Source organism: Gracilinanus agilis, chromosome 5, assembly GCF_016433145.1.
Source record: "Gracilinanus agilis isolate LMUSP501 chromosome 5, AgileGrace, whole genome shotgun sequence".
Taxonomy (NCBI): Eukaryota; Metazoa; Chordata; class Mammalia; order Didelphimorphia; family Didelphidae; genus Gracilinanus; species Gracilinanus agilis.
In genome coordinates, this window is record NC_058134.1 from 227,514,743 (window position 1) to 227,529,742 (window position 15,000).

Sequence of the window (15,000 nt, forward strand, 5' to 3'; positions counted from 1 at the left end):
TTAGATAAGAGTTTTATGTCCCAATGGATAGTATAGCTACTCTTCCCTCTGTGGGTTGATTACACTAAGAGTAAGGTTTGATTATTACCTCTTAATACTCTCTTCCTCTCCTTCTTATAATAGTATTTGTCCCCTCTCCCTCCCATGCCCTCTTTGTGTGTAATAGAATATCCTATTTTCTTATTCACTCAAGTTTCTCTTGGTGTCCCCTGCTATTCACCCCCTCTTTCCCATCCCCCATGTCATCTTAGATTATTTAGTGTTCCACCCTCACCTTGTGAATTATTCTTCTGATTACTATAATAGTGAATATTATAATAGTGAATAGAGTTCACTACAGAGAATTATACATAACATTTCTCTACATAGGAATATAGATAATTAGATCTCACTGAGGCCCTTAAAAAGGCAAATTTAGAAATTATAAGTTTTCTTTCTTTCCCCTCTGTATCTTATTTACCATTTCAGGTTTCTCTCGATTTTTGTGGTTCGATATCAAACTTTCCATTTAGCCCTGGTCTTTTCTGTGCAAATACCTGGAATTCTTCAATTTTGTTGAATGCCCATACTTTCCCTTGGAAATATATAGTCAATTTTGATGGGTAGTTGATCCGTGGTTGCAGGCCCAGCTCTCTTGCCTTTCTGAATATCGTATTCCAAGCCTTGCGATCTTTTAGCGTGGAGGCTGCCAGATCCTGTGTGATCCTGATTGGTGTTCCCTTATATTTGAATTGTTTCTTTCTGGCTTCTTGTAAGATTTTTTCTTTTGCTTGGAAACTCTTGAATTTGGCAATTATATTTCTGGGTGTTTTCTTTTCTTAATTGAATGTCACAGGTGTTCTATGAATCCTTTCAATGTCTATATTGCCCTCTTGTTGTAGGACTTCAGGGCAATTTTGCTGAATTATTTCTGTTAGTATGGAGTCCAGGTTTCTATTAATTTCTGGTTTTTCTGGAAGACCAATTATTCTCAAATTGTCTCTTCTAGACCGGTTTTCTTGGTCTGTCACTCTCTCATTGAGATATTTCATGTTTCCTTCTATTTTTTCAGTCTTTTGACTTTGTTTTATTTGTTCTTGTTGTCTTGAGAGATCATTAGCTTCTACTTGCTCAATTCTAGCCTTTAGGGATTGATTTTCGGCTATAATCTTTCAGTTTTCGGCTATGATCTTTTGATTTTCGGCCATAATCTTCTAGTTTTCGGCCATAATCTTCTGGTATTCCTTTTCAATCTGGTCATTTCTGGTGTTCAATTTGCTAATCAGTTCATTTGGTTTCTGAGCCTCACTTTCCAATTGCAAGATTCTACCTTTTAAACAGTTATTTTCTTGCCAGATCTCTTCCATTTTCCTCAAAATCTCAGTTTTGAACTCTTCCATAGCTTGTGAGGAGTTTTCCTTATTTGAGGAGGGTCCGCATGCTTGTTTGTTCTCCTCCTCTGTTTGCTCAGTTGTCTGGATTTTCTCTGTGTAAAAGTTGTCGAGTGTTAAAGACTTCTTTTTCTTGTTGTTAATCTTCTCTTCTGAACTTCCTGAGACTGGGTAGCCATAGTTAGCCCAGCAGCTTCTCAGGTTTATCCTCTCGCTCAGGGTCTGTCCGCGGTCAAGTCCCCTGGTGGACCCCCTTGCTTGATCGTCTGCCGGAGGTTTCTTTACAAGTCTCAGGGCGCTGCTTCCACAGTCATATACCCGTCTGCACTGGTTCCCCACTCAGGGTTTCAGAGCTTTAGCTCCTGGCTATGTCTGCCTCCACCCACGCCTCCACCCGTGCCTGCGCTCTCAGCCTGCGCTCTGTGCCCTGCGTCCGCTCTCGGCACCCTGCTCCCGTGCTCAAATTTTGTGTGCGTTCATTAGCTTTTTGGGGTCCTAAATCTTGCTGCTCTCAGGAACAGGCCCCGGAGCTGCCAATGACTTGATGGGTGCCCCAAACTTGCTCTATTTCTTTTTAGCTGGCTTCGGCGCTATAGGTGTTGTGTGTGGAGGGGATGGGGGTGGGGTGGTTGCTCAGCCCGCAATTTAGTGAGAACTGTTTCACCCCTTTATAACTTGGAAATGCCTCGATTCCACGTACCTTCCACGCTGTGCCCTGTTGTGGGGTTCCTCCGTTCGTCTGGACTTGTTTTTATGTCCCCTTGAGGAGTTTTGTGTGTTTCAGTCAGGAGAGGTTAAGAGCTGCTTCTTACTCTGCCGCCATCTTAACCCGGAACCTCTACACTTGTCTTCTGACCTTCTTAACTCAAGACTCTTCCAATTCCAGTCTATTCTATTTCTTTTTCATGCTTATGGCTCTTTATTTGCTGTTCTGAGTCATTTGGGGGGAGGGGTCACAGTCTTGCTTTGGTAGGCCCCCACTCAACTATTAAAGTGATCTTGTAGACCATGTAGGTCTGATTGAATTGTGCCTCTACTCAATAAAGTCCAGTGGCTTCCTATTACTTCCAAGATCCAATAAAAAGTCTTTTATTTAACTTTTAAAGTCCTTCATAACCTGGCCTCTTCCTGTCTTGATAGTCTTCTTTTTCTTATACTTCCGTGTACTCTATGATACCGTGACATTGGTCTCCTTGCTGTAAATCAAACAAGACCCACCATCACCAGCCTTTAGCCACTTTTCCTGGTGGTCCCCCATGCCTGGAATGCTGTTCCTCCTTATGTTCACTTCCCAACTTCCCTGTCTTCCTTCAGACTTCAGCTAAATTCTCACCATTCTCAAGAAGTCTTTCCAATCTGCTTTAATGTTGTTACCTTCCCACTGATATTAGCTTTGATTTATCCTGTCTATCTCTTGTTGTTGGCATGTTGTCTCCTTCATTGGACAGTAAACTCCATGAGGGCAGGATCTGTTTTTTGTCATTGTTTATCATCATCACCTATCATGTGCTATCATGTGCATGATAGATGCTGAATAAATGCATGTTGGCTTGTTTACTACTGATTTTGAAGAACTCAAAAAATTCTGAAAAAAGTTGTTGTTTTTTAAAAAGATACATAAAATTATAGACTGTCTAGCCTGGAAGGGACATTACTGACTCTCTACCCCTTCCCTCTCGTTTCACAAATAAAGAAACAAAATATGATCATAGAACTGATGTGTCCAGGGTCACAGGATGACTTACTGGTTGAAATGAGATTAGAAGTCAGGTCCCTGGATAGACAGTGTTCTTTCTATTCTGCTCTCCTGTCTGGGAGACCCAGTGACTTAGCTCTGTGCCCTTCTATCTTGCTACTGAGTCATGTTTATTTTCCTCTTTTCCTGTTTCCACTGGGAACACTCAAACTGGGAATTTAACATGGAGAAGCAAAGCCAACATTCAAAAGTCAATGAAGCCAGGTAAAAGCAGGTGCCTGAAGCATTTGGGAGGTTGTTAAATGCTAAAAAAGAAGCTGAAGATTATGAAGAGAAGGAGGCTTGGAGAACATTTTATTTTGGGGGGATAAAAAGAAAGAATTTCATTATGTTGGCTGGAAGATGAAAACACTAGAGGCTGGAGTGGAAAGCTGACAGCTGTGGGCAGCTGGAGTAGAAGAAAGAGTAGGAAGTCTATAAATGTACACCAGTGGAGAAAGAACCTGGAAATAATGGATGTACATTGAAAAATAAAAATAAAAAACCATACCAGAGATCGAGGTGACACAATTAGAGACATATCATCTTGGGCCAAGAGAGTTACTTTGAGTCTTTATTCTTTTCCAAAAGGCTTTTAATTTTCTAATAAGACTTTTGATGTGCTAACATATGGTACTGCCTGAGGGAAAGAACACAGTGTACTCTCAAGGTCATTTTGGTTGGGTTTTTCAGTGGGATTCCAAATGGGGCATGGATGGTTCCACCTCTGGTAAGAGGTTAACACTCCTGACAAGTTTGCCCACCTTAGACCAATTCTTCCATATCTTAAACACTGTCTAAGTCGCTGTCTGACTCCCTGGTGGTATTTATTAACTCCTTTTTGTCAACAACTGACATATACCCACATACTAACAGGAACCAAGATGAAAGATCTCGGCCTCAAGGGTTTCGATCAAATGAGAAATATGAATTTAGTAAAAAAAAAAAAAGAAAGAAAAGAAAAGAAAAAGAAAAAACATCTGAACACTTGGAGAAAATTGGAAAACAGAACCATCTGTTACATAATGAAATCCAATTGACTCTTTGCTTTGTACCACCAGCTGCTGTCAAGTAAAAGATTATGAAACCGTGTAATACATTTTCAGCTTGAAAAATGCTCCTCTGTTTGAAGACTTGGAGAGGTCCAAGTCTGCTTTCTTGTTTTAGGGAAAGTTCAGAGTAGGCCTAGAGTAGTTCTGCATGGATCCAGTTCATTAATTCCCAGAAGTAAAAGATAGGAGGTAAAACTACACTACTTGTCCTCCCAGACCATTTTCCATTGGAGGGAATTCTCTTTCCATCGAAATGGTTGGTGTGCTATCAAACAGGATGCCTGAAGGAATGTTACAGAGAAGGAAACTTTATTTAATTGAGTCTCCACTAGTTAATATTGAGAGCAAAGAGGCAGTGGTGTGGTGGCCAAAGATATTGGCCACTACTATAGAAGATGCCCAGTGTTGAGTTCAAGTTAGGAAGTGCTTCTAGGTAGCAAGTGAGATTTTCTTGTTTTGTTTTGTTTTTTTGCTATTTGCAAGTGACATTTTCCTGGTTCCATTATGACTACCAAACATTTTAGAGTCTCATTAAAGAGATTCACTTTGCCATCCACTCAGTAGCCTGTGCTCACAATTTAGGTATCATCCTTGACTCTTCATTCCCTTCCATCTCCCCCATAGCCATCTGTTGACAAGACCTATCAATTTTACCTTCCTAACACTTCTTACATATGGCCCCCATCTCTTCTCAGATATGGCTATCACTCTGGTACAGGGCCTCATCACTCAATGCCATGACTATTGCAATACTCTAATGGTTCTTCTGCCTGCCTCAAGTCTGTCCCCACTCTAGACCATCCTCTGACCAACTGCCAAAGGAATTTTCCCAATGTGAAGATATGGCCATGTCATCCAATATACTTCTGGTAGCTATCATTGTCTCCAGGATCAAATATATAAAATTCTCTTCCGGGTATTCAAAGTCATTTATAAGCTGAAAATAACATTTCAAGTATTATAATTATCACTTTACACCCTACACTCATCCATGTTCTATTCAATCCTGGGACCATGGTCTCCTTGCTCTTCCTCGTAATACCCTCCATCTCCCAGATCCAAGCACTTTTTGCTGGCTATCTTCCATGCCTGAAATGTTCTTCCTCTTCATCTCTACCTCCTGGGTTCTCTAGTTTCCCTCAAGTCCCAGCTAAAATCCTAATATCTGCAGGAAGCCTTTCTTAATCCCCCTTAATTCTAATGTCCTTCCTCTATTGATTATCTCCAATATCTGTATATATCTTGGTTTTATGTATATGTTTCCTCCTTAGACCTGAGCTCTTGGAGAACTGGACTATCCTTTGCCTTTATATCCTTAGCACTTAGCACTTAGCAGGCAGTTAATAGTGGCATGGGACCCCACGTTTCCCTTGGACACCCCACCCCTGGAGGTGTTTCAGGTCAAACAGACAGCAGGAAAGTTCCTTTCCTTCCTTGCATTCTTGTTAATGCTGAGGAAAAGGTGACTCTGGGCATCAGAGACTGACATTAAGGAAAGATCTCTGAGAGAAATATTCCCCTTGGATTCTCCCCTAGATTTCTGAGATGAACAGAGATATACATCTTCTGGTTATGATCTGATACCAGTGGGCTATAGTCTAGGACATCTACTTGTCCCCTAAACTATGACTGGTCACTCCCTGTGTCTTTGGGACATAAAACATCACTCTCACCCCAGTCAGGTGACAAACACTCCCCACTTCAACCCACCCTCATCCCATTCCTTCATCCTTGGTCATGTAGCCCTCATTGACAAAAGGATACAAGAAGACCGGAATCCATCTCCTCAAGGAGGCAGTGTCCACTCTTTGGCCTGTCTCCCAGCCTTTCAGCATTACTATCAAATTAATAAATTTCTCTTTTTATTTTTAAGCTAAGTTTTGGAGTCTTGCATCCTTGCAAAGGGTACCTGTCCTGTACCTGGGGTTCATCTCAAATCCCCCCACAACAATAGATGTCTACTGACAAAATGACATAGTGGATAGGCCACTTGACTTGGAATCAGAAAGTCTGTAGGCCATATTCTGCCTCTGAAACTTATTGCTTTTATGTCCTTAGACAAATTACCTGACATCTTTGGGCCTCAGTAACAATGTAAAATGAGGGGATTGGACAAGATGAACTCTATAGACCCTTTCCACTCTAAACCTATGATACTGATATCCAAAAAGAATTTGATTTAACTGTTCAGACAGAGAAGAATCAAGTAGATGAGCAAGAGCTAATTTCTAGACTAAAATATACTAATATTAATTTATAATATAATCTATAACATTAATTAATTATAATAGTAATATATAATATCTGTAGGTTGAATGTACAATCTATAAAGTATTCCGCTGGTACATATATTCGAGACAGACTCTGATAAATGGGCAATGAATTGGGCTCAGAAATGTACAGGGTGGGCTAGATTATCTTTAGGAAGGAGAAACCATGTTGTTTAGTAGATTGAGAACCAAGCCCAGAGACAGGAAGTCCTGGGTTCCAATCTGTCCTCAGGTACTTCCTAGCTGTATGATCCTGGGCAAGTCACTTAACCCCAATTGCTCAGCCCTTACCACTCTTCTGCCTTGGAACCAATACTTATTGTCAATTCTAAAACAGAAAGTAGGGTTTGTTTGTTTGTTTTTAAAGGAAATTGTCAAGATCTCTTGATGGTCCTGTCCTCCTTCCAGTCAAGTTTCTCTTTGAAACACTGTTCTAACATGGGTAATCTTTGGGTGGTGTATGGTGGTAAGGCATTGTATGCTATAGCCTCTGAAGAACAAGTGGGAAATTAGCCAACAGGCAATGGATGTGTACATTGAGGATTTAAGTGGGGTGCAGCCATTGCAAATGAGAAATTGAGCTGAAGTCAGCCAAGTCAATCAATAAGCATTCATTAAGTAAGTGTTGACTGTATGCCAGGCACTATGCTAAATGCTGGAGGATCCAAAGAAAAACAAAAATATGGGCCTTTCCCCAAGAAATTCAAATTCTAATTGGGAAGATCAGCATTGCAATTTTCTTTTTTTCTTTTTTATACTAGATCTCCTCATCAACTCCAGGCTAGAAGTTAGTAGCAATTCATGGACCCAATCCCATGGCTGATGATTCTGGAAGTTTTGACCTTTTGTTTCCAGGGGGCCAGTTCAGCTCTCCTTAGGCAGCTTAGTAGCCCTTCACCTTCCAGAGCTCACCATGTCAGTTCTTGTCTTAGGGCAGACACTCAATCAATTTTATAATAGTTCAGAAGCTTAGGTTCCCAAGCTCCCATGCTCTCTATCTTGCCCAATAGCAGAGATTAAAACTGTGTACCATTACCCATGGCAATGAATACTTTTAAAATAGTGTATACACAAGATACTAGGCGGAAGGTCACCTTAGATGGGAAAGTGATAGAAGTCAGGGAGTCAGGAAGGAAAGACTGGGAAAAACCTCCTACGAAAGGCAGACTTTCAACTGAATATTGAAGGAAGAAGTGGGACAAAAAATGTCATCAGAGAATATATAATTACTGGGAAAAAATCTATTCACATAGCAAGAGTAAGGAACAAAAACCCAATCACATAGTGCAGTGATGGGCAAACTTTTTACAGAGGGGGCCAAAGGAAAGGAAATGCTCATCTGTCAGTCTGTTTCTAAGGCAACTCTTTCAAAGTTTCATTGTATTGTATCCTACTCATTGTATTCATCAGATTAGGAATAATGTAGTGGGGCAGATAGAATATTTCAGGGGGCCACATCTGGCCCGCAGCTATAGTTTGCCCATCACTGACATGGTGAGTAAGTGATCAGTGCTTCATTGGTATTCACACAAAGTCAAGCAATAGTGAATAAGACCTCTAACTACTTTGATTGGACTTCCTATGGCAAATCTCTGTGAAAACATGAACCAGAGGCTCATAGGTGGGAAGGCATCGATATTCTGAGATCCAGATCACAGGAAGCTGTGCCCACGCGGATGAGATCAGAGATCCGTTAGAGTATCAGAGAAAACCAGAGCCTGGAATCCCTCATATCCTACTCCCATCTCAGGAGTATGCCAGGGTTCTTCCCTGGACCACTTTCTCTTTTCTCGCTTTGCTATTTTTCTTGTTATCTCATCGGTTCGTTGCCTTCAAGTATTATAATATATTATTATCAAATATATACATCCAGCCCTCATTTTTGATTTGTTCCCACTGCCTAGCACCTTTTAGGTGACTGCTAAATGCTTATTGGATCAAACTAATTTTTTTTATTTAAAAATAATTAAAGAAAGAGTGTCAACTTTGAAGTCTAAGGATCTGGGTTCAAATTCCATCTCTGACACTACCTGTGTGATTTTGGTTAAGTAATTTAACTAATCTGGGCTTCAGTTTTCTCCTATGAAAACTGTAGAATTTTGGACTAGATGGTCTCAGAGTTCCCTTCTAACTCTAGTTCTATGATTTTATAAATAGAATAAATATTCTCAAACCCAGTATAGGAAGATAGAGATAAAGGGTGTGAGGAATATGATCTCAGTGCCCATTCTTCTCTTGTAGCCTTGAATTTCCCCTCTTCCTTATGAACTAATGAGCAAAATAAAGGATTAGAAGGGCCTTTACGGTCCCTTCTGATTCTAAATTTATGATCCTATATTTGTTCCCAATGGTGACATGTTGGGCATCTATCTTTGGGTGACACCAATGAGAAATAGTGAAGCAGTAAGTAGACAGGTTGTTGGGCTGGGCCTTGGGTAAAGCTCAGTTCAAACCCCACCTCTGACACTAGGTGACCCTGGGTAAGTTTCCTAATCACTCTGAAGCTCCCTTTCTTCATCTGCAAAATAAAGGCATTGGACTCAATGATGCCTAATGTTCCTTCTAGTTCTGTGATCCTTCCTTCTTGGTTCTTAATTTTTAGAGAAGGAAAGAGGTAGATTCTCCTCCCCACCCCACCCCACCCCTGGGCCAAGTAGATTCCCCAAAAGTAATTGGTTTTGAGTTCCCTCTTTTTATTTATGGCATCACCAATCTCTTAGTCAACCAGATTGCACTGAGATATCATTTAGAACTCCTCTTTGGCCCTCTATCCACATTCAATCAGTTGACAAGCATTGTCTATATTATCCATATCATATCTCTAGAATTTGTTCTCTTCTTTTTATTACCTTCAGCTAGTCTTTGATAGGACAGCTAGGTGGTACAGTGGATAGAGTGAAGGAAGACTCATCTCCTTGAGTTAAAAATCTGGCTTCAGACCCTGGACAAATCACTTCACCCTGTTTGCCTCAGTTTCCTCATGAGCTAGAAAATGAGCTGGAGAAAGAAATGGCAAACCACTCCAGTATCTTTGCCAAGAAGACTCTCAAATGGGATCTTGAATCGTCAGACAAGACTGAAAAACCATTGAACAACAACAAAAGTCTTTGATGCTCACCCCTTCCCTCTAGGCTTTCCCCTGCACAATCCTATATATGCACATATGATGAAGCATCCTCATGGACAACCTGGTTCATGCCATTTTTCTGCTCAAAATCATGACTCTCCATTGCCTGTAACTTTAAACTCCATAGAATGATCCCAGGCATGTCATTCTCTTGTTTAAAATAGATGACTCTCCATTATCTAAAGAACTTTAAACTCCACAGCCTACTATTAAAAGCCCTAAAAAACCCTCAAAGAATGATCCAAGTCTAGCTACTTAATGGGTTTTTTTTTTCTTGCTACCTTCCTATATGGACTTCATACTCCATTCAAACAGATATTTTCCAAGCTTCCTTCCTTGCCACCTATCCTGCCTTGGTATTATTGCTTGTATAGTTTGAGTCACCTGAAATATCCTTTCCTACATCTCTGCACATTAAAATTCTACTACCTGCCTAGAATATTCTCCTTGTTCACTTCTACTTTCTGGCTTGCCACGAGTCCCATCTAAAATCCCACCTAATTCCTTAATGCTAGTGCCTTCCCTCTAAGGTCATTTCCAATTCATCCTGTCTATAATTTCTTTGCACTTTCTTTGTTTGCCAACTGTCTCCTTCATAGGACAAGTTTCTTGAGGACACAAATATTTTTTGTCCTTCTTTGTATCTTCAGTGTGTGATACAATGTCTGGCACAAAGTAAGTGCCTAATAAAGACTCTGGGGACGCTAGGTAGCATGGTAGATAGTGTAACAGGTGTTGGGAAGTCTTGAGTTCAAATCTAAGTCTCAGATATGTTCTAGCTATGTGACCCTAGGCAAGTCACTTAACACACAAATTGCTTCTCTTCTGTCTTAAAATTGATTACTGAAACAGAAGGTGAGGGTTTAAAAATACTTATTGCCTGACATTTTCATTTTTATTTTTGCCTTTCTTTGTATGCCAGAATTTGACACAATGCCAGGTACATAATAGATGTTTAATAAATATTAAAGGATTGGCTGATTACCCACCCTTTAAAAGATACAATTTAAATGCCACTTTCTCCATGAAACTTTTTTCCAGATCGCCCAGCTGAATCACAAAATTTCAGAGTTGAATAAGACCTCAAAGGCCATGTAGTTCAACCCATATATATAAATAAGGATCATAATTAAAATATGTACAATAAATAATAATGCTCTCTCTCAGAAAATCATCCTATAATTATTTGCTCATATGCATGTTACATTCTCTCAATAGAATGCAAACTCCTTGAAGGCAGGGGCAACTTTGTTTCTGGATTTGAATTGCTTGTGTCTTGTCCATTGCAAATATTTAATTATGGGGTTTTTTTGGAGGCGATGGGGTCAAGTGACTTGCCCAGGGTCACACAGCTGGGAAGTGTCTGAGGCTAATTATGTTTTTTGGACTAAATGAACCCCTGAACCAATATTAACTAAAGAAAACAAAAATGGCATTTGTTGTTGTTCGGTCATTTTTCAGTCAGGTCCACCACTTTTATGACCCCATTTGGGATTTTTCCATAGAAATAATGAAGTGGTTTGCCATTTCCTTCACTAGCTCGTTTTCTAGATGAGGAAACTGAGGCAAACGGGGTTAAGTGACCTGCCCAGAGCCACATAGCTAGTAAATGTTTAAGGCTGAGTCTTCCCGACTCCAGGCCTGGTGCTCTATCCATTGGTGGGGATACAAAAGGAAAAATGAAATAGACCTTGCTCTTGAGAAGCTTATCATCTAGACAAGGGAGACAATAGATTCATATAGGTATATATGGAAAAGATCCAAAGAGGCAACTAAATTGCTTAGTGGGTAGAGAGCCAGGCCTGGAGATGGGAAGTCCTGGATTCAAATATGACCTCGGACACTTTCTAGCTGTGTGATCCTGGGCAAGTCACTTAACCCTAGCTGCATAGTCTTCACTGATCTTTTGCCTTGGAACCAATACTTAATTCAATTCTAAGAAAGAAGGTAAGGGTTTTCTAAAAATACCAAGAAATTCCAAGAGGGCAAGAAACATTTCATTTTCATCTTGGTCTCCCTAGTAATTGGTATACAGTAGGTGTCTAACGAATGCTTGCTTGCTTGATGTCCACAGAAGTGCTCTATCCACTATGCGCTGATCCTCCTCCTCCGGATCATTCCCATCCTCATCTCCACACATGCTAAGGATGACTGAGAACAGGGGATGATGCACTTGCTTAGTGAATCCGGAGATTCGAAGGTCTTCCCTGTGCAGGCGAGCACTCTCTCTCCCACTCCCACTCCGAAAGCCTGTGTCTCCTCCAGCCCCTTTCCCCTGCCCCCACTTCCCAGGCTGTATTTTGCCACTGACACGGATTATTTCCTTTCCGCAGACTTGTGTCATGCTGCCCTGCCCTCAGAACACATCTGTCCAGAATCACAAAGCATGTCAGTTGGGAAATGGGAGGCGCTTTTTCACTCCATCCCAGGCTCAGCCTGACATCAGATATCCCTTTCACCAACCAGTGAGGGAAGGCATATGGGACACATTAACCCAGCCAGCCAATATAGCCCGGCTTAAGGAGGGCTTAGATAAAAGGACTGATGATGGATGGATCTGGGTAGGTTATCAAGGAGAACTCAGGATAATTCTTTATCCTTTGAGGTCAACTTATCCCTTTTTATCAAAGAGGGCAGCTTAGTCGTCCATACCCTACCTCCAAAATGTCATTCAGAGCCTGGGTCAGAAGCAGAATTCTAGGCTAAAGGGACCCTGACTGTGACCCAGCATGGTATTTCTTGTGTCAAAATAGAATTCGGTTTTCAGAGCTGAATAAATACATGACCTAAGTGGATGACTGGAAATGTGGTATGAGTTGAGAGACACCCCAAATGTTTACTACATGCCCCTACCTAACTCCAAGGGACTCTAACGTCTGAAAATCCACCATGAGAAATTCATTTCTTTGGATTTGATAGTGCTTCTCTCCAAATCCACACACTCTTTGGATGGCACGCTACGGTGTCACTAATATCAAATATTATCTTTGCTACTTATCACACGGGTCACTTGGGTCAAGTCACTCAGCCTCTCAGGGCCTTGATTTCCTCATTTGTAAAATGGGAGGAATGGATAAGACTAGCTGGCTTCTGAGGCTGTCTTTGAGCCCCAAATCTATAATTCTGACATGAATTAACTTATCAGATCTCCTTTCTCAATGACAAAAAGATCAATACCACAAGAGAGCAAGTTACCAAGGTAACTTGAGAGGGAATATATTGTAAGCACTAAATACCAGTGCTTCTGGAGTCAAAGGACCTGTTTTCAAATCCCTTTACCGCCACTTACTACTTGAGTGACTCTGAACAAATAATTTCCTTTATCCTGGCCTGTTTTTAATTCTGTAAAATGAAACGGTTAGCCTCAGTTAATTTTAAAGTGATTTCCAGCGCTAAATCCTAATTTTTGTTCAGCTGTTTTTCAGTTGTGTCTAATTCTTCATGACCCCGTTTGGGGTTTTCTTGGCAAAGATACTAGAGCGATTTGTCAGTTCTTTCCCCAGTTCATTTTATAGATGAGGAAAGTGAGACAAACAGGGTTAAATGATTTGCCCAGGGTTACACACCTAGTAAGTGTCTAAGGTAAAATTTGAACTCAGGTCCTCCTGACTTGCTCTGTCCACTGTGCCACTTAGATCCCCTCTAAATCCTACCCTCGAGGGTTGTCATGAGGATGAAGTGAGATAATATTTGTAAAGCACATTGCAAACTTAAGACACTACAAAAATGCTAGTTGTTGTTATCCAAAAGGTATCAAAAACATGTTGAATTCGTTGGCAAGTTCCATCTACTTCATTGGGCCTAGAGCCAACTGTGCCTATACCCCAAAGGTCTAAGTAACATAGTAGGGCCCCTGTATCTGTGGGAAATATCTTCAAAGACCTCCCACAGATGACTAAAACCACAGATATAAGCAAATGCCCAAATGCTTGCTGATGCCTATATACACGTGTGTGTATACTCTCCCGCCTACTCCATGGCCTCCCATCACCACTGTCCCCTCAACAAAAAAAGTGCAAGTAAAATCAGAAGAGAACAGGAGGGGCAGACCTCTGCCCCAGGGGTCCCTCCTTCCCATTTGACCATGGATAACTGAGGGGGACCTACTGTCTGTTTACACAACTCCATCAGTAAATCATTGGGCTGAGCCACTGTGGAGACTTACTCGACGCGGATACTTGACATAGAACCTGCCCTCAAGATGCTTACGGTCTAGTTAGGGACAGATGACATGAACACAAAAGAGGTTAAATATGAGAAAGTTTTAAACAATAGGCCAGGGCCACTGGAGAGGTACCATAATATGGTCCTGACTAATTACCGGATCATTGGTGAAGAATGGAATTGCTATAGGAGTTCACAGGAGGGAGAAAAGGGGTGCAGAGGTGCTCACTGGCCTGAAAGGTAGAAGCCCTGTCTCTTATTCTCTGAGTCAACAGTAGTGATGCCTTTCTCCCTTGGAGAGAATTTATTTTCATCTCACCTTAATTTCATCTCACCCATGAAATGGGAGTGAGATAAACCACCTTCCTTCCAGGAGTAGTCTGGAAAAAAAATTCCCTGTAGCCCTAAAGGGTTCTAGACAAGTGAATAATTCTGGGATAGTTAAAGGAGGTGATATGGAGGGAAAGGATCTAACCTGTCTAGTGTGTGAATCAATAGAAAGGCTTAAGGCATTCCAGGCAGAGGAAATGAGACTGAAAGCCCAGAAAAGAGAATAATAGCACATTCTATTTGTAGCTCACTTTGTCTACAAAGTATTTTGGTTCAATTGAGCCTTTCAATAATGCTGTCAGACAGAAGAAAGAGAAAGAGGGAGAGACAGACAGAGACAGACAGAGAGAAAGAAAGCTTATTAATTGCTTGCTATGTGCCAAGCACTGTGCCACATCCTAGGGATACACAGAGAAAAGTGATAATGGTGCCTAATTTCACTCACACTCTAAAAGCAGGAAACATCATATAGAGGAGGGTGCAACTACATGGCAGATGAAAAGGTCTCATAGTCCTCAGGGTTCAACAGCAGGGAAAATAGCAAAGCCCAACATTCCTTAGGTCATATGCACAGAGAAAAGAGTAATGTCCAGGAGTTCTGGAGAAAGTTAAATCACTAAATAAGCAGAGAGGGAAGCCTTCCCTTTCACACCCATATGAGCCTACCACTTAGTTTGATCTTAAATATAATAATATCTGTAAGGTCTGTAGGGGTAGCTGGGTGGTACAGTGAATGGAGGGTCCAGGCCCACCACCTTATCTACTATACCACCTGGATGCCTCATATAATATATTCATAACTTGACGTCTGCCTTATAATGCATTGTTTAAAAAAACACTTTGTACACCCTTTATAAAAAGGATCATAGAGCTAGAAAGACCTCAGAAGCTATCCAGCCCAGAAAAGGTAAATACTATCACATAGGTAGTAAGTGTCAGAGGTGGGATTTAG